At 46.9% G+C, this 14,367-nt stretch overlaps 1 protein-coding gene across 1 annotated transcript in view; it reads left to right on the top strand.

Moving 5' to 3' along the window:
* The first annotated feature begins 1,050 nt into the window (after positions 1–1,050).
* ZNF516 (zinc finger protein 516) overlaps positions 1,051–14,367 on the top strand; it is a 103,140-nt gene continuing 89,823 nt past the window's right edge. Inside the window, exon 1 of the mRNA XM_034060719.1 lies at positions 1,051–1,174. The gene's annotated coding sequence lies outside the window, so the exon portion shown is untranslated. The remainder of the gene's footprint in view (positions 1,175–14,367) is intronic.

Genomic DNA, 14,367 nt, shown 5'->3' with positions numbered 1-14,367 from the left:
CCCAATTTTGTTTCCGTCTCCCTTGTCGGAGCAGTTTGAGTCCCAAGTGGAAGGCGGAGCTGGAGGGGGGCAGGAGCGGGGTCGGGGAGCAGCCCCGGGCGGGAGGCTCGGAGCCGGGGTGCCCGAGGAGGGGAAAGGAGAGGGGGGTCAGGGATCCCACCCTGTCCGGCCCGGCCCGGGGCGGCGGCCCAAGGGTGGGAGATAACCCGGACCCTCCGTCAAAAGTCCTCCGTGTCAATTCTACGTCATCGCACATTACGAGACAAAGAAAGAGGAGGAAAAAAAAAGCGCCTCCTCCACACCCTCGCTGTCTAGTACCGGGCGTTCGGCACGTTAAATTGGGCTTTCCAGGCACGGGCGGAACACGCCGGTGGCACACGGGCTGGCCGACGCTACCCCGTGCTTTGGGAACACGCGGGGACACACGGATCGAACTTTGCAGACATGGCAGGCGGGGGGGGTGTGGGGTGTGTGTGCTCGGGGTTTTTTTCTTTTCCTTCTTTTTTTTAAAGCCATATGGCAGATTGATTTGTTCGGAGGTCTTTCAACTTCCCCAGCGTGGCTGTTGAACAGTATTCCGCTTTGATCTTGATTGAGGACTTTAATGTTGTGTTGTTTCTGCGCATTTCAATAGATCCATAAATATTTTACCAGTGGAATTCGACCCCCCCACCAAAAAAAAAAAAAAAGGATAAAAAAGAGAAAAGTTTCGCACAGAAACGCATCGGGGGCAACTCCAGCCCGCACCTTTCGCACCGGAGGTACGTGGGAACCGGGCCGCCGGTGGGCAGAAGCGCAGCTCCGTGCCGGCTCCCACCCGGCTGTGTATCCCCGGCCCAGCAGCACCTCGCACCCCAACTTTGCTCCGCGCAGACAATAGTAGCGGGCGCGTTGAGCTCCGCACCGACCTCACCATTGCAGCCGGGCGGAGGGGGGGCCGCACGGTAGCGGAGCGGGCGGGGCGCGGCGGGGCGCGGCGTGCGGGGGGCGGTGCGCGGGGCGCGGCGGGGTCCGTCGGGCCGCCCCCCCCCCCCCGCTCCGCGCCAGTGGAGCCGCTCGGCGGATCATGTGGAGCGCGCGGCCGCTCGCATGCGGCGCGTGGTTTCACCTTCAGGGCGGCGGCGGGCGGCTCGGCGCGCCCTTCCCCGGCTGTGGCCGCCGGCCAGGCGAGGAGGTGAGGGGCGGCGGGGGGCAAGGGGGGCTCGGTGGGTGTGTATGGGAAGGGAAACTTCGCGGCACCCCCCCCTCCTTAATCCCCCCCAGGAGAGGCGGGTGTCCCCTCGGCCACCGGAGCGGCTCCAAAATGGTAACTTTGCGCTGTTTCCCTTGGAGGAGGAGGAGGATGATGGTTTTACTGCAGTGGCGGTGCCGGGGGGGGAGGGGGGGGAATAGGGGAGGTGGGGTATTTGTGGGCTCTGGGAGCCTTTTGGCTTTGTACACTCCGTCAGGGGCTGTGGGTGGGGGGACAACGCGGGGACTGCGATATTAATCCATTAAGAAACAAAGAACAAATTGCCTCACTTTAAAGTAAAACGCTTCGGGGAACGGAGGTGGGTGATGGGTCTTGGAGCCCCGAGTGGCCGGTTAAATTATTAAGTGGGGTTGATATTTTTTTAGTTATTTAACCCCCCCCCCTCCCCCCCCCATAGTATTGTTTGTGCGATGCCTTATGTGTGGCGGTGCGTGGGTCCCCCCCCAACCCCGTGTCCCCCCTTGTTTTTTATCCGCTCTCCACGAGTGGGTCCCCCTCGCAGAAGTACACAGTTCATCGAGGGAAGTTGGGGGCGGGCGGACGGGGAAAACAATTATTCACATACAGACAACGAGAAGGACAATGTTTCCGCAGCGGTTATTGCCAGAAGAGGAAAAATAGCCCGTTGGTGCGGGTGGGGGGGGGGCTTGATGTGCGTGTTAAAAAAAGAGAGGAGGGGGAAGGAGGAAAGAAGAATAGAAATAATGCAGTTCCAGACATTTTGTGCTATAAAAGCTTTCCTCCTCCTCGTCCCTCCCTCCCTCCCCCGCTGCTATCCCCGGTGATCATTAGCATAGCGCCCAGTCGCGATCCTGATGCGAGCGGAGCACTCGGGCAAGTTGGGGAAAGTTTGGATGGGTGAACTTCGCCGGGAGGGAGGGAGGGAGGGAGCTGGGGTGTGTGGACCGGCCGAGCGTGTATGTGTGTGCTGTATGTGTATGGGGGGGGGGGGGGGGGGGTGGCGGCATGACAGCCGGTCCTTGCTGCCCCCCCCAAGCACCTAACCTCTGCTGTTAATCGCTGGAGACAAACCCCGTGGGTTTGTTTTTTGGGTTTTTTTTTTTGTTTGCTTTTTTTTCCTATTTTAAACCGAAAAGTGTGGGTTTAGAGCAGGGCCCCGTTTATTAGGAGCGTTAATAAGCTCCCAGCAGCAGGCGGGGATCGTGTGGGGAATGCGCATTGTGTGTGCCCACGGCTGAGCCTTTACATTCCCCCCGCACATACGGAGGCGCTCGGGCACTGGACGCGCAAATATCATTTTGCTCGGACTACTTTCCAAACATTAATTCCAGCCTTTATTTAATCCAGATGCAGGGTTTCCCCCCTCATTCCCCCCCCCCCCCCCCCCCCCCCCCCCATTTGCTGCCTTATTGTTGGTTTACATTTTCTGAAAAGGCGACTGGTGTAACCTGTGGAATTTGAAATGCAAATAAAAGCCTGTGGGAGTTGAGGCAGAACAAATCAGCATTTATAAAGTGAGAAAGATTTAATGTCTTTGAAACCATTGCGAGATTTATTTATTTATTTATTTTAATGCGAGTCGAATCGTGACGTCAGGTCGTTTGGGAAAGATTTTTTTTGTTGTTGCTTGTTTAATTATTTTTATTATTATTATTTTTAACGTCTGGAACGCGGGTATGCGAAGTGCTTACAGGAAAAACAGATTACAAGATTAACATCTGTTAACATGATCGTTTATCTCCAGCCAAAAATAGGTCAGTCCTTTCTTAAGGAAACACGATTGCCGGGCGCATGATTAAATAATGAAATTAGGCTGATGAGTTCATAAATTAAGACGCTGTGGCGACGTTCGGCGGCGAGGGTCCGTCCTGTGGCAAAAATAATGGCATTATAATGCCGGCGAGCGCTGCGAGGGGTCAAAGTCCCTTTTTGGGGAGAGCTGCAACTCTTCCTCCTCCCCCTACCCCCCGCCCCCCATCGCCGGTCGCCCCTTCGTGTCCCCTCCCTGGGAGCCGAACTCTTTTCCTTGGGAGCGGAGAAGTTTCCTTGCCGGGGAGGGTCGCGGGGGGTGCTGTGGATGGAGGGGGGACGGCCGGAGGGTCGGGCCGGCAGCTGAGCTGAGCCCCCACCCGCCGGCGGTCCCCGCCCCGCCGGGGCGGCCCCAGTCCGCGGGCCCGCCCCCCCGCCACCGCCCGGCCCCTCTCGGCCCGGCCCCGGGGTGTCGGGGCGCGGCGAGGTGGGACTAGCAGCCGCTGGGCTGGGCCGGGCAGCTGCCTTCGCCCATCCTGCGCCCGGCCTCATCCCCTTGGAGCTTTCCTCTCGGTGGTGGGGTTGGGCTTCTTTTGGAAGTGGATGCGAAAGTGTCCTTACAAAACATCTCGGGCTTGGCGATGCCATCGATGTTGTTGGGGCTGTTTTTGAGGCAGATTCGGCGACTTCCCAGAAGAAGATCAGAGCAGCTTTTCGGAACTGAGCTGCTCTGAGCTGGCTCCTCGGCGGACGGGTTGGGGAGAGGTCCCAGAAGCCTGCCCGGCAAAGGGCCGCTGTACTTTGGCTCTGTGCCATGGACTTTATTTCATGCTTGCTGCACTAAATGAGTTAACAGCCAAAGGGTTTTTCATTAACTCGACTTGGCAACCGTGCATTTAGTTGGCTTCTCCCCCTGCCCCCCCCAACCTCAATACAGCATAATTCTAAGCAGAAGCAGAGTGGCATAATGTGGATTGATTTGGGGGGCCGTCTGCTTCTCAGGATGCTCTCTTTGTGCCCCCCTCCCCGTGCATGGCGTTTGGATGGGTTGATAACACAGAGTTTCATTTTGTGAGGTGTGTGTGTCTTGATTTTTGACCATTGCTTTGCCGTGGTGCATTAAGGCCCTGTGTGCCCTAGAGGGGACCCAAGCAGGGGAGATGCTGACCCTGAGTGAACCCTTCATGTTCCCTTTTGCCCCATGGTGGGGTGTGTGGATGGGGCCAAGGGGTGTGTGTGTGTGTGTATGTATGTCCTGGGGAGCACGCTGCTGCATGTAGGGCAGGTGCACATGTTGTTGCAAATGGGACGATGTGTGCATGCATGCATGGCCAGAGATGGGGTATGCTGCATTGCTGCACATGAGCCACATGTGTGTACCTGCAGGTGTTGCTAATGGGGGGATTATGCATGTGCATGCCAGGATGGGGATTGAATGGGTGAACACGTGTGTGAGGGCACACATGTGGGGCAGGGGGTACTTCATGGGGCAGGTGTATGTGTGTGCTGATACACCTGTGTGTGTGGTGCTGGGCTGTGTCCCATGGATGGGTGCAGGTGGTGGTGGGTGCTGAGTGCAACTTCTTGCCTGCTTCTCGAGAGAGAGGCCCCCCCAGCTGCTGGTGGGCCATAAATAACTATTGCAAGAGGTTTTGGTGGGAGAGCAGTGCCGGGGAGCAGTGGTGGTAGGAGCAGAAGTTTCATGGAAGCAGGGAGTATTTGTGGAGATTAGCATCTGTAGTTTTGTCTGCGGTAGCTGTTTGGGATGAGGAGTCATCCCTTGTTCACCGCCAGCGTGTCCTTCAGCTCCGTAACAGCAAACCCATGGCTGTCTGTCCTGGTCATGTGCTGCTCTGTGCAACCCATCTTGTCCCAGGCGATGAGGAGTGGGCCTTGGTGGTTTTTGGAGCTCTCCTCTGGTAGAACTGGAAGCTGGAGTTGTGTAGGAGCACCTGAGATGTAATTAGTATTATGGTGCAGTTATTTTGGGAGACATCTTTAGTTTCACAAGAGTAGCTGCCATAGCCATCTTGAATGAACTCTGTAGGATGAAGTGCTTTGTGTGGAGTTTAGTTACCTCTAAAAAATCTTACCTGGGATTTGTTTTCAAGCCTGTAGTTCCTATAAAACTGGGTGGTGTTGAAGTGACATCTATTAGTGATAAGTGGCCTGTGTGAACAATAGGGCATTATAACCCCTCTGTAAACTGTTAGTTTAATATGCAAAAATAATGTGTACAGAAGGAAAGAAAAAATAAACACCAACATGAGTGAGAATAACATTGTCTTAAGGAGTGATCCAAAACATGTTTAAAGAGAAGAATGGTATTCGTTTAGCAGGGCTTCTATCTAGGCTCAGCACAGCCTTCTAAATTGTTGTATGGGACTAAAACATGTGAATGACTCCTGCTGTGTGCATCCTAGAAAACAATTTACAAGACTAGGGTGAAAGCTACCTGTTGTTATTTGCAAGTGACCTCAGTAACAGTATAGCTAGCTGAATGGAGCAACAGCAGTGACATTCAGCTTTTGTAGATTAAAGTTTTCCTGTGACAGTGACTAATGTCTTTGCTTTAGAAATTAGGTTTATCATATGCTTTTATAGTTGGTCATTGTATCTCACTGTCACCAAGATGTCAGTACAATTATCAGTACAAAAGTACTCACTGAAGGGGTTGAAAATGTTTGTGCCATCCTTCTGAATCTTTGCTTGTTAAAAGTGCAACCATCCCTCATCTTAGCAAAGGAAGGTGTTTATGTCGTAAAGCTTATGTACCTACTTCAGAAGGAGGGATGTTGTCTTTGGTTGACTGAAAAGCAAATAGCCTTTAAAATGCACCTTGCTGCGAGTGCTTGCATGGCTGGTACCAGGTGGGCAGCCTGGAAGAGCATCACTAGATGAGTGATGTACTCATCAACTCTTGAAAACCGTCTGTTTATTCAGATTTGTTTTTCGAGGTCTTTATGTGCAGGTGACTTCAACAGGTATCCATCTGTAGATATGTGTGATTCTAACTGGTGAGGTTCCATCTGATGGAGGGCATCTATATTTAGTATGATCCAAAACCTGTCAACTTTGAGAGGCCTCACTTCTGTGAAGACTTAAATTCATGCCAAGTGCTTTCAGGACTTTTCTGGGATTACATACACTGTGCAAAATGAGCCAATACTTTTGCGAGACCAGTGATGAAGCCTGTAGATGTGTGCTCAAACTGGAAAGCTGGGTTTGACTGTTTTGTTTCTTAAAGTCATCAAAATAGAAAGCTGAAATACAGAGTGATTGCGTTTCGCAGGAAGCAACTTGTCCGAGCTTGTAAATTTTGCAAGTAAAATGTGCCTGTTAAAGTTTTTGAGGCACAAGTATGAATTTGTAGGCACATACCTTCTGAGCCTGAGTGGGCACTAGATTTCTGTGTGGAAAAGGGGAATGGACTTCTCTTGTTTTTTGTAGCTGTGTGATGTTCCCTGGTTGGGTAAGAGTGTGTACAGCCATCCTGTAAATTGACTTGTTGCTTGTGAGCCCAGTGCTGTCCCTTAATGAGCATGCTTGCTACTCCCACTGAGTACTGTGGGTTGCAGGAGCGTGGCTCTGGGTGGAATTACATTTTCTCTGTGCAAGTCTGAAATCCTTAACAATATTGGCAGTTAAACAGCTAAAACTTAGCTAAAATTTAACTGAAACTAAAACCAGGGATTTTTTTTCCCCTTTTTTTCTGAAGTCATACAGGTAATCCAGATAATTAATCACTTCATGGCAACAAAACAAAAGGTCACATTTATTAGATTAGATATCTGCAATATAAATATTTGAATGTTGAAGCAACATTACTTTTTCAAAGCAAACATCTTACATGCTGCAAATGTTTGTACACTTCAAGTATAAAGCTATTCTGACTCAACCACTGAAGACAAAACTCTGTTTTTAAGTTACCCGCTGTAACCGCACAGTAACTCCGGGTGTCATCAATACAGTATTAGGGAGTTAGAACACCTTAACATATAGCAGTATGTCTTGATTATCACTTCTGCATTAGAAGTAAAGGAGACTTCCTTTCTTTTTCCAGCAGGAGCGATTCTAGTAAATATTATGTTAGTGAGCCTGCATTAAAACATGCTAGTAGCTTATGGCCCAGGTAGTTAACATCACCTTGGCTTTCATTAGGATGATGACTTCATTGCGAATGTTTACTTTCATTACCTAACTGTTAGTCAGCAAATGTTGGGTCTCTTGATCTGCTGAACCTGCTTTGCTATTTGAAGCCAGTGAGCTCTGTTTGTTTGAAGCGATGGTTACTCAACATCAGTTACTCAGTTTTTGATGTTGTTTACATCTCGGTTATCTGTAGAGGCCCATCAGCATTGTAACACACTTCGTGTTAGCAGTTTCTCCGTGTGTTCCTGAAACTGTGTTAGGGCAACAGCACTTATGCAAATGGACCCGGGACACTAAGTGTATGTTCGAAGATTAATTTAGTGTGTGGATGGACAATGCTTGCACCTCTTAAGTTGCTGCCAAAGTATTTATTGCCTAATAAATTCTAGCAGGTATTTTATAGCAGTAGCACAAGGCTGCTGTAAGATAATTCGTTTGTTTACCGCTCCCGAGCTGTGAGCTAACATTGCACATAGTGCCTGTTGCAGTAACACTGGGACAGTGGCAGTTTACACCATGATGAAGTCTTGTGTTGATGAAGACACTGCTTTAAACTGTTTTAAGTCTTACCTCATAGAGGAACAGGGGCTTTTTACTGTGGATTCAAAACTACTTACGTTCTAATGACTACTTCTTATCCTTTTTTGCTAACCTTTAATTTGAATGATTGCTTATGGAAAAGAATTTAATTTGTATCAGCAGGATATTGCATAGCTTAACGCTTGTTCAACAAAATCCATGTTTCATTATGGGCTGTTGCAGAAGCCGTAGGCCAGGCATTGCTGTTACCTTGGGTTTACGACGACTGTGTAACTTTAGTAGAGTGACTCTGAATTTGCAGGGCTGTGCGTGGGGATGAATTTAGCACACAGCACTTAGCTCCTAATTAAAGCTTATAGTATTACATCTGTAATCAGGGTGCTCTTAGAATCTCTAAGAAATTACTTTTTTTCTTTGTCTACTCTTCCCCCTTTTCTTTCTTGCTGTCTTGCTCTATGGTGTTGCGAGCTTGCTTCTCCATGTTGGGGCTGTGATATTTACGTCCCAAAGGAAATGTTTTCCAGCAGTGTACTCCAAATTGTGAAGTAGAATAATTTTTGTGGCTCCCCAAATCTTTAAGGCCAGTTTCTGAAACTATCTAGCTTTTAATCTTCTTTTGAAAGTAAAACAGAGACTACAAAGCATATGTAATTACATTTTGTAACTATTTTTAGACTCCTGACATGTTTCATTTATAGTATAATGATAAAAACAAATACTCAGCACAGAGGCTAAGACAGGCAATTTTCAAACCAACAACATCCGCTTCAGCTACCCTGTATTTCATACATGTTTGCTTTAGTCTTCTTGTTCTTTTTGGTTGGCAGTGTACAGAAACTGTGTGTTTCAGTACATGGCTGGGGGGGGGGTTGTGCAGAGAAAATGAGAGCTCTATCAGGCAGGTCCTGTTGGGAGTGTTTGCTGAAAATTGGATCATATGTCAGTGAGTTTTAACGCATTGCACGCACATACACACGTATGCTTTGCTTTTCTGGCAGGTAAAATAAAGGCAGAAAGGTGAGTTGGCTTGTCACTATTTTTACACTGCATAGAAATGCATGTGCTGGCTTATTATGAGGGATAAAGCTGAGTTAATAGAGATTTTTCCTTGTCTTTTTAAGAAAGATTGTGAGCTGTGAAGTGGCATTAGTTTTAAGTGAAGAAAGAGAGAAAAGAAAGAGCTGGTGGAAATTGAGGTGTTTGAGTCACAATTGTAGCCTCGTTTTAAAATAATCACGTTTATTTATTTTAAACTAGATTTGGGAAAGAAAATAACCATGTTCTTCGTTTTTAAAGGGTAACGTGTATGCGCTCACCATATGGTAGCATTTAACCCATATTGTATGGGCTGACAACAAGTCACATTTATGCTCTTGATTTATTTCAGTGTTTCAGAATGTTCTTTTTCTGCAATCTAGTACAATAAACGATGCATTTAGGGTTGTGCAATGTAACTGTGTCTTTAGCTCTTTTGCCTCATTGTTAGAATGATACCAGGTTTGTGAATAAGCAGTTTTATTTTCTTTTTTCCCCCTTCCAAAACAATTTCCTTAAGAAATAATCGGTCTCTGAATGTTGAAATGATTTGCGGGAAGAGTTACGAACAACAGCCAGTGACATGGTGTGTTGTAAAGGACTGTGGAGTGAGGTGTTACGGTCTCTGCTGGCTGAAACTAGAGCTGCTCCTTTGATGGTTGAGGATATGCTTAGGAAGACTTTCTCCCCCACTCCCTCTCTAGTCTTCACACAGAGGTTGCTTGGTTGTCTGTTTTAATGGATGCATTCTGGCTTCCCTTGCAGTAGACTGTGAGGCACCTGTGTTGGTGAGCTGGTACCAGTATTGGCAGCCACAAGTATGGTAAAACCATGAATCAGGCAGCTTAAGGATTGACTTAAACTTGCAATTAGGGAAATAAAGTCTCTTATTTTCACTTTGAATTTGGAGCCCCTGGGAGTTGTATTTTTAGGTTTTCTTTCCCCCATCATTCCTAGCTATGCATATCTTCAGGGTTTCAGAAGACAGGGCTCTACTGAAAAGTCCCAAGGCATGCAGTAAACAGAAGTGAGCCCCATACAGTGTGTCGCGTGAGAACTCCCAAAAGTCGGTGTCACTCCTCGGTGAGGTACCAGTTGCTCACCATCTGTCTCTTAAAGTCGTTTCTTTTAACCTTGGAATGCAGAAATATTTCAATAAGGTTATTCATGTGTTTGTGTGAAGTGTCTGTAAGCGCACTGAAAAACTGCTAAGCTTCTAATTCCAACGTGGTGTTTGAATACTAATGTATACCAATTAGGAATGGCTGACGTTGTAATTTAGAGAAGTTGAAAGGAGCATTAAATGCCACCCTTCCAACACTAAATACAGCTTTTCCTCCCGTTGTAGCTGCTTACGTGAAACAAGGGTCTGTCTTCCAGATTGTTGTGCTAGCACGTTGATATATCCTTGGATAAGCTACCAGTCTCACGTATTATCACGTCAGCCCCTTTGCAATATCCTGTGTATAACTGTACCTTTAGCTGATTAACACAGTGCTTTCTTGGTACTGTTTTGAATGACTCTGTGAATGCTTATTTTAAGACCATTTTTAGGGAAGTGTTTTCATCACTACTGAGAAAAGCTGAGCAAAAATCTATAAATACTTACTCTAATTAGATTTGCTCTGTTTGTCTCTTCTCTTTTTTTTTCCCTTTCCCCCAGATAAATTTTACCTCTGTAATGAATGCTGTGATCTTCAATGCATAATTTATATTGATGTTAATAATGATGCTTGGAGAATGTTTTAATGCCAGTCTGAGAAAACATGACAATTTATGAGATAAACCTGGTCCCATTAAGTTGGAACATCTTTCAGTAGAGAGAGCTGTGACTGCTGGTGGTATGATGAAATATCCCACTTCTCCTCATTGTGGCAAGCATGCTGGAGACTTCATCTTATCATGAACAGTACATACCAGGTGTCAAGTGACATGCCAGACACACAGCTTTGCTTCTGAATGACTCCTTCCAATTAGAAAGTAATGGCTTTAAGGGGATCAACTGAGTAATCGGAGTCTCCCAGTTCTCCACTGCCAAGAGGTGTATATTTGCAAATGTTATTTATTTATCTGCTCTTTAATTGAGTTTCAAAATTGCTGGTAACCCTGGGTGAGTGCATTGGTGGTTGTAGGGAAATATGTGGAAATCGTGGGATTAATGGTTTAGCAGTCGGGATTAAAAATAGTCTCAGCAAATTACCCTGTTGATACTGAAGCCAGAATCTGTTAATGGGGTTACAAGCAGATTGGTTTATCAGCCATTTATTTTCTAGGTTGATTAGGGATTATAGGTTGCCATGTATTTGTATCACAAAAGTAAGCAGTGCAAAAGGAGAGGTTGGCTAATATATTTCACTTAGAAGTTCCGTGCACTTAAAAGGAGGGTGGCTGAAGCTCAGAAGAGTCTTCAAGACTGTGGGCAGCCTTTTCTCCACAATTTTAATGCTCTGAAGTGGATGTCTGAGGAACATGGGTATTGTAGTAGGCTGGCTTGACTTGTTAAAAGTCTGAAAAAGGGAGTGAAAGCAGTAATGTAATTTGTGAAATTCATGCAGGCCACTAAATATGTAATGTCAAAATACCTGTTGCTGTTGTTGTTATGTCTCCTACTGTTCCAGTGCAGAACAGAGAGCATTTTTGTTTAGTCATGATAATGTATATGATGTGCAGTCTTGTGCAATAGACTGAAGACTTCTGTGTGTCCTTGCTATAACCTGCAAACAAACCAACTTTGTGACTGCTGCCTATATACTACAGGTTGTGTGTTCATCTCCAAGCTAGGCATAAAATTGCAAACCTGGGTGTCCCCTCTGAGTCTTCATAGGAACATGAGAGCCACAATAGAGTCCTATAATATCTCAGTATTACTCTTCTGCTGTCTAGCTCAGGGGGTGCTGTGGCTTTCGTGCTCCTCTTTGCTGCCTTGGTGTACAGCTTGAGGTGGCCCAGTGATGTTTATTGGATTTTCAGTACTTGCCACATGAAATGCGATTAAAATGGCAGGTGAAGACTTCTGCAACTTTTTAGGTAGGTTTGGAGCACTGGAGAAGATTGGTGGAGAGACTTGTAATTGATTTTGCTTCCTTGGACCTGACAGAAAATGAGGGGGGAAACAAGAAGTTTAAGAAGAGAAATGCGACCTGGTTTGAGAGGGGAATGGAAAATATTAGCTAAAAAGGAATCCACATGGGACTGGCCGGTCTGGCAGGCTGAGGAAGGGGAAGGAAACAGAGTCCTTGAGATGTAAGAAATCATTTTAATTCCTTATCCATCTAAGGCCTAGGTCCTCATCTCCCCTTGCAAAAAGCTTGTCCGAGCCTCCTGTAGGCTCTGGGACTGATGTCCAGGGGTCAAGGCTTGTATCATGAGACTGGAGAGGAAGACAGATGGTTATCCCCTTAATGTGGCTTCTTTGCACGTGAGTTTTGTGCTCCCGGAGGATGGGAGATGGGACAGAGAGCCTAACAGATGTGGTGAAGGATGAGCAGCCTGGGGCAGTGGCAGGATAGTTAAGTTTGTTTGAAGTTTGGGTTTGAGTCCTCTCTCTTTCAGGTCATTGTGTAGACCAGAGTGCAGGTTACTCTGCAGCATATAGGGACCCTTCAGTGATGCTGCAGCCTTGATAGGATGGGGAATGCTGCCCTCCCAGTTGGTACTTGCCCTTCAGAGGAGAAAATCCCTATGACTCATTAGAGTCTCTGTCTTCTCTTATCCCCATGGAAGAGGGCACACTTCCTCTTAAGCTAGAGTCTCTTCAACATGTAAGAAAAAAACCGAGATGATCAGAAGTGTGAGTCTGACAGCTAAGAAGATGCTAGACACGAAACAGATTTTTGTTGTTCTTACAAACCCAGTTTATCCTGCTTTGTTCAGTGTATTATACAGATAACAGTATTTAAAGGGCTGAAATCTCAGTTTCTTATTCAAAATTCCATGCAAAATGAAGTTTTCAGTTTGAATTTTCTCAGTAATCTTTTAAAAATAAAATATTTGTGTATGTGCAGGGGTAAGTGAATGTGGAAAAAATACATGCAAAATAATTTTGCGGAGGAGCAGGGAAAACACTCATCACAATCCTCCCTCCTTCACTTCCATGCTTTTAGGGTCTAGTGGATTTTGAGGAGCGTAACTTGGGGTTCTCTCACAGAGTTTTACAGCAGCTCCGAGAAGTTTATTGAAGACCAGATACCCAGAATTACTCTCGGTGTAATTCCACCCACAAGGTTACACCTTGCGTTTGGGATAGCAGAGCTGTGCCAAGATGAGCTAGTTGACTTGTAAAGATCTCTCAGCCGTTTCACGGCTGGCATCAGCGTCAGTCTCTGCAGAGGCAGTGAAGAGCTGGTGCAGGCAGCAGCCGCTGGAAAAGCTGGGGGAGAGGGAAACGCAGGGCGTGAGGAGCTGAACACAGCCTTAAAGGAAAGGAGAATTCAACAAGACTGTGAAGAAATAAGGGGGGAGAAAGCAGGTGTTCGGAAGAGCAGTGGATGTCCAGGAAGACTACTGAAGGTGAAGAATGCGTTTCCCTTGTGCCTCGGGACGCTGAGTTTCTGTAGGTGGGTGTCTTTGTTCTTTCTCTCATCAGAAATCACCATGGCAGGAATCTGCAGTTATCTGTGTTGAGGTAGTAAAATGATCGTTGCCCCTTGGTGATGCTTTTCTTCGTGAGCAGTGAGCCTGGGGTGGTGGCTGGAGCTCCCCCAGTCATTGTATTCCTGTACAGTGTCGCTGGATGTCGCTCTCTGGAATAGGTTGACACGGTCTAACTGAGATCTTGTGTGTTTTGTTTCCTGTGGCACTGACCTGCCAGGTGGTCTCTGCCATCCTGTAGCAGCACAAGGAGGAGGCAGGGATTGTGCAGAGCTGTGTAGGATTACAGAATGGAGATACCTGGTGTTTGTCTTTCGCCTAAGACTTGTGCTCCTCCTTCATTGCCAGGGGTCCTGGAAAATGTTTGCATGTAGGTGAAGTAACTGAATTTTTCTTTGCTGTAGTTGTTTTTAAGGGACTAAGGACTTGGTTCCCACTGCACCAATCACTGCTTATTGTAGACACTTCACAGATCACTGCTTGTCATAGACCCTTTTCCTGCCTCTTGTCCCCTAGGTCTGCTTTGGTCTGCAATACCTTTTTCCCAGCTGCTGTGCACGTCTGAACTTGAGCTGGTGTCAATGTTCACCTAAAACCTAAAGATGACGGAGACTTGGGATAAGTGGGTGGATGTGGCGTCTTGAGCATGAGAGTTTTTGAAGGAGGAATATGAAGAGGAGCAGGTTGGCCATCAAGATGAAAATGGGAGCAATCAGAGTGTTGCGAGGGGCCTGTGAGAAGAACGGGTCCATGCCAAGCAACTGGTCTGTGGGTACAAGAGGTCTAGGAGGATAGCAGGCAGGATGCTGACAGCCGCCTAAGGCTGATTAATTTTCAGCACTGGTAGCAAACTTCCTTGAAAAAGGAAACAAAGAAATTGCTGTGAGTGAATAGAATTTGTTAGGACTAGCTAAGTTTGAGAAAGATGCATGTCAGCAAAACCAGCCATTAAAAAAAAAGGCGCATGGGAAGTCTGTTGTTCATCCCCCGTCTTTTCTGTGAATACTCATGAATGTGTCCTGAAAGCACATTTTGTAGACGTGACTTTCACTGCTACAACCGTAAGTCTGGTTATTTTTACAAAGAAT

Source organism: Melopsittacus undulatus, chromosome 1, assembly GCF_012275295.1.
Source record: "Melopsittacus undulatus isolate bMelUnd1 chromosome 1, bMelUnd1.mat.Z, whole genome shotgun sequence".
In the NCBI taxonomy this organism is placed as follows: Eukaryota; Metazoa; Chordata; class Aves; order Psittaciformes; family Psittaculidae; genus Melopsittacus; species Melopsittacus undulatus.
This window is presented reverse-complemented; position numbering and strand designations above follow the sequence as displayed.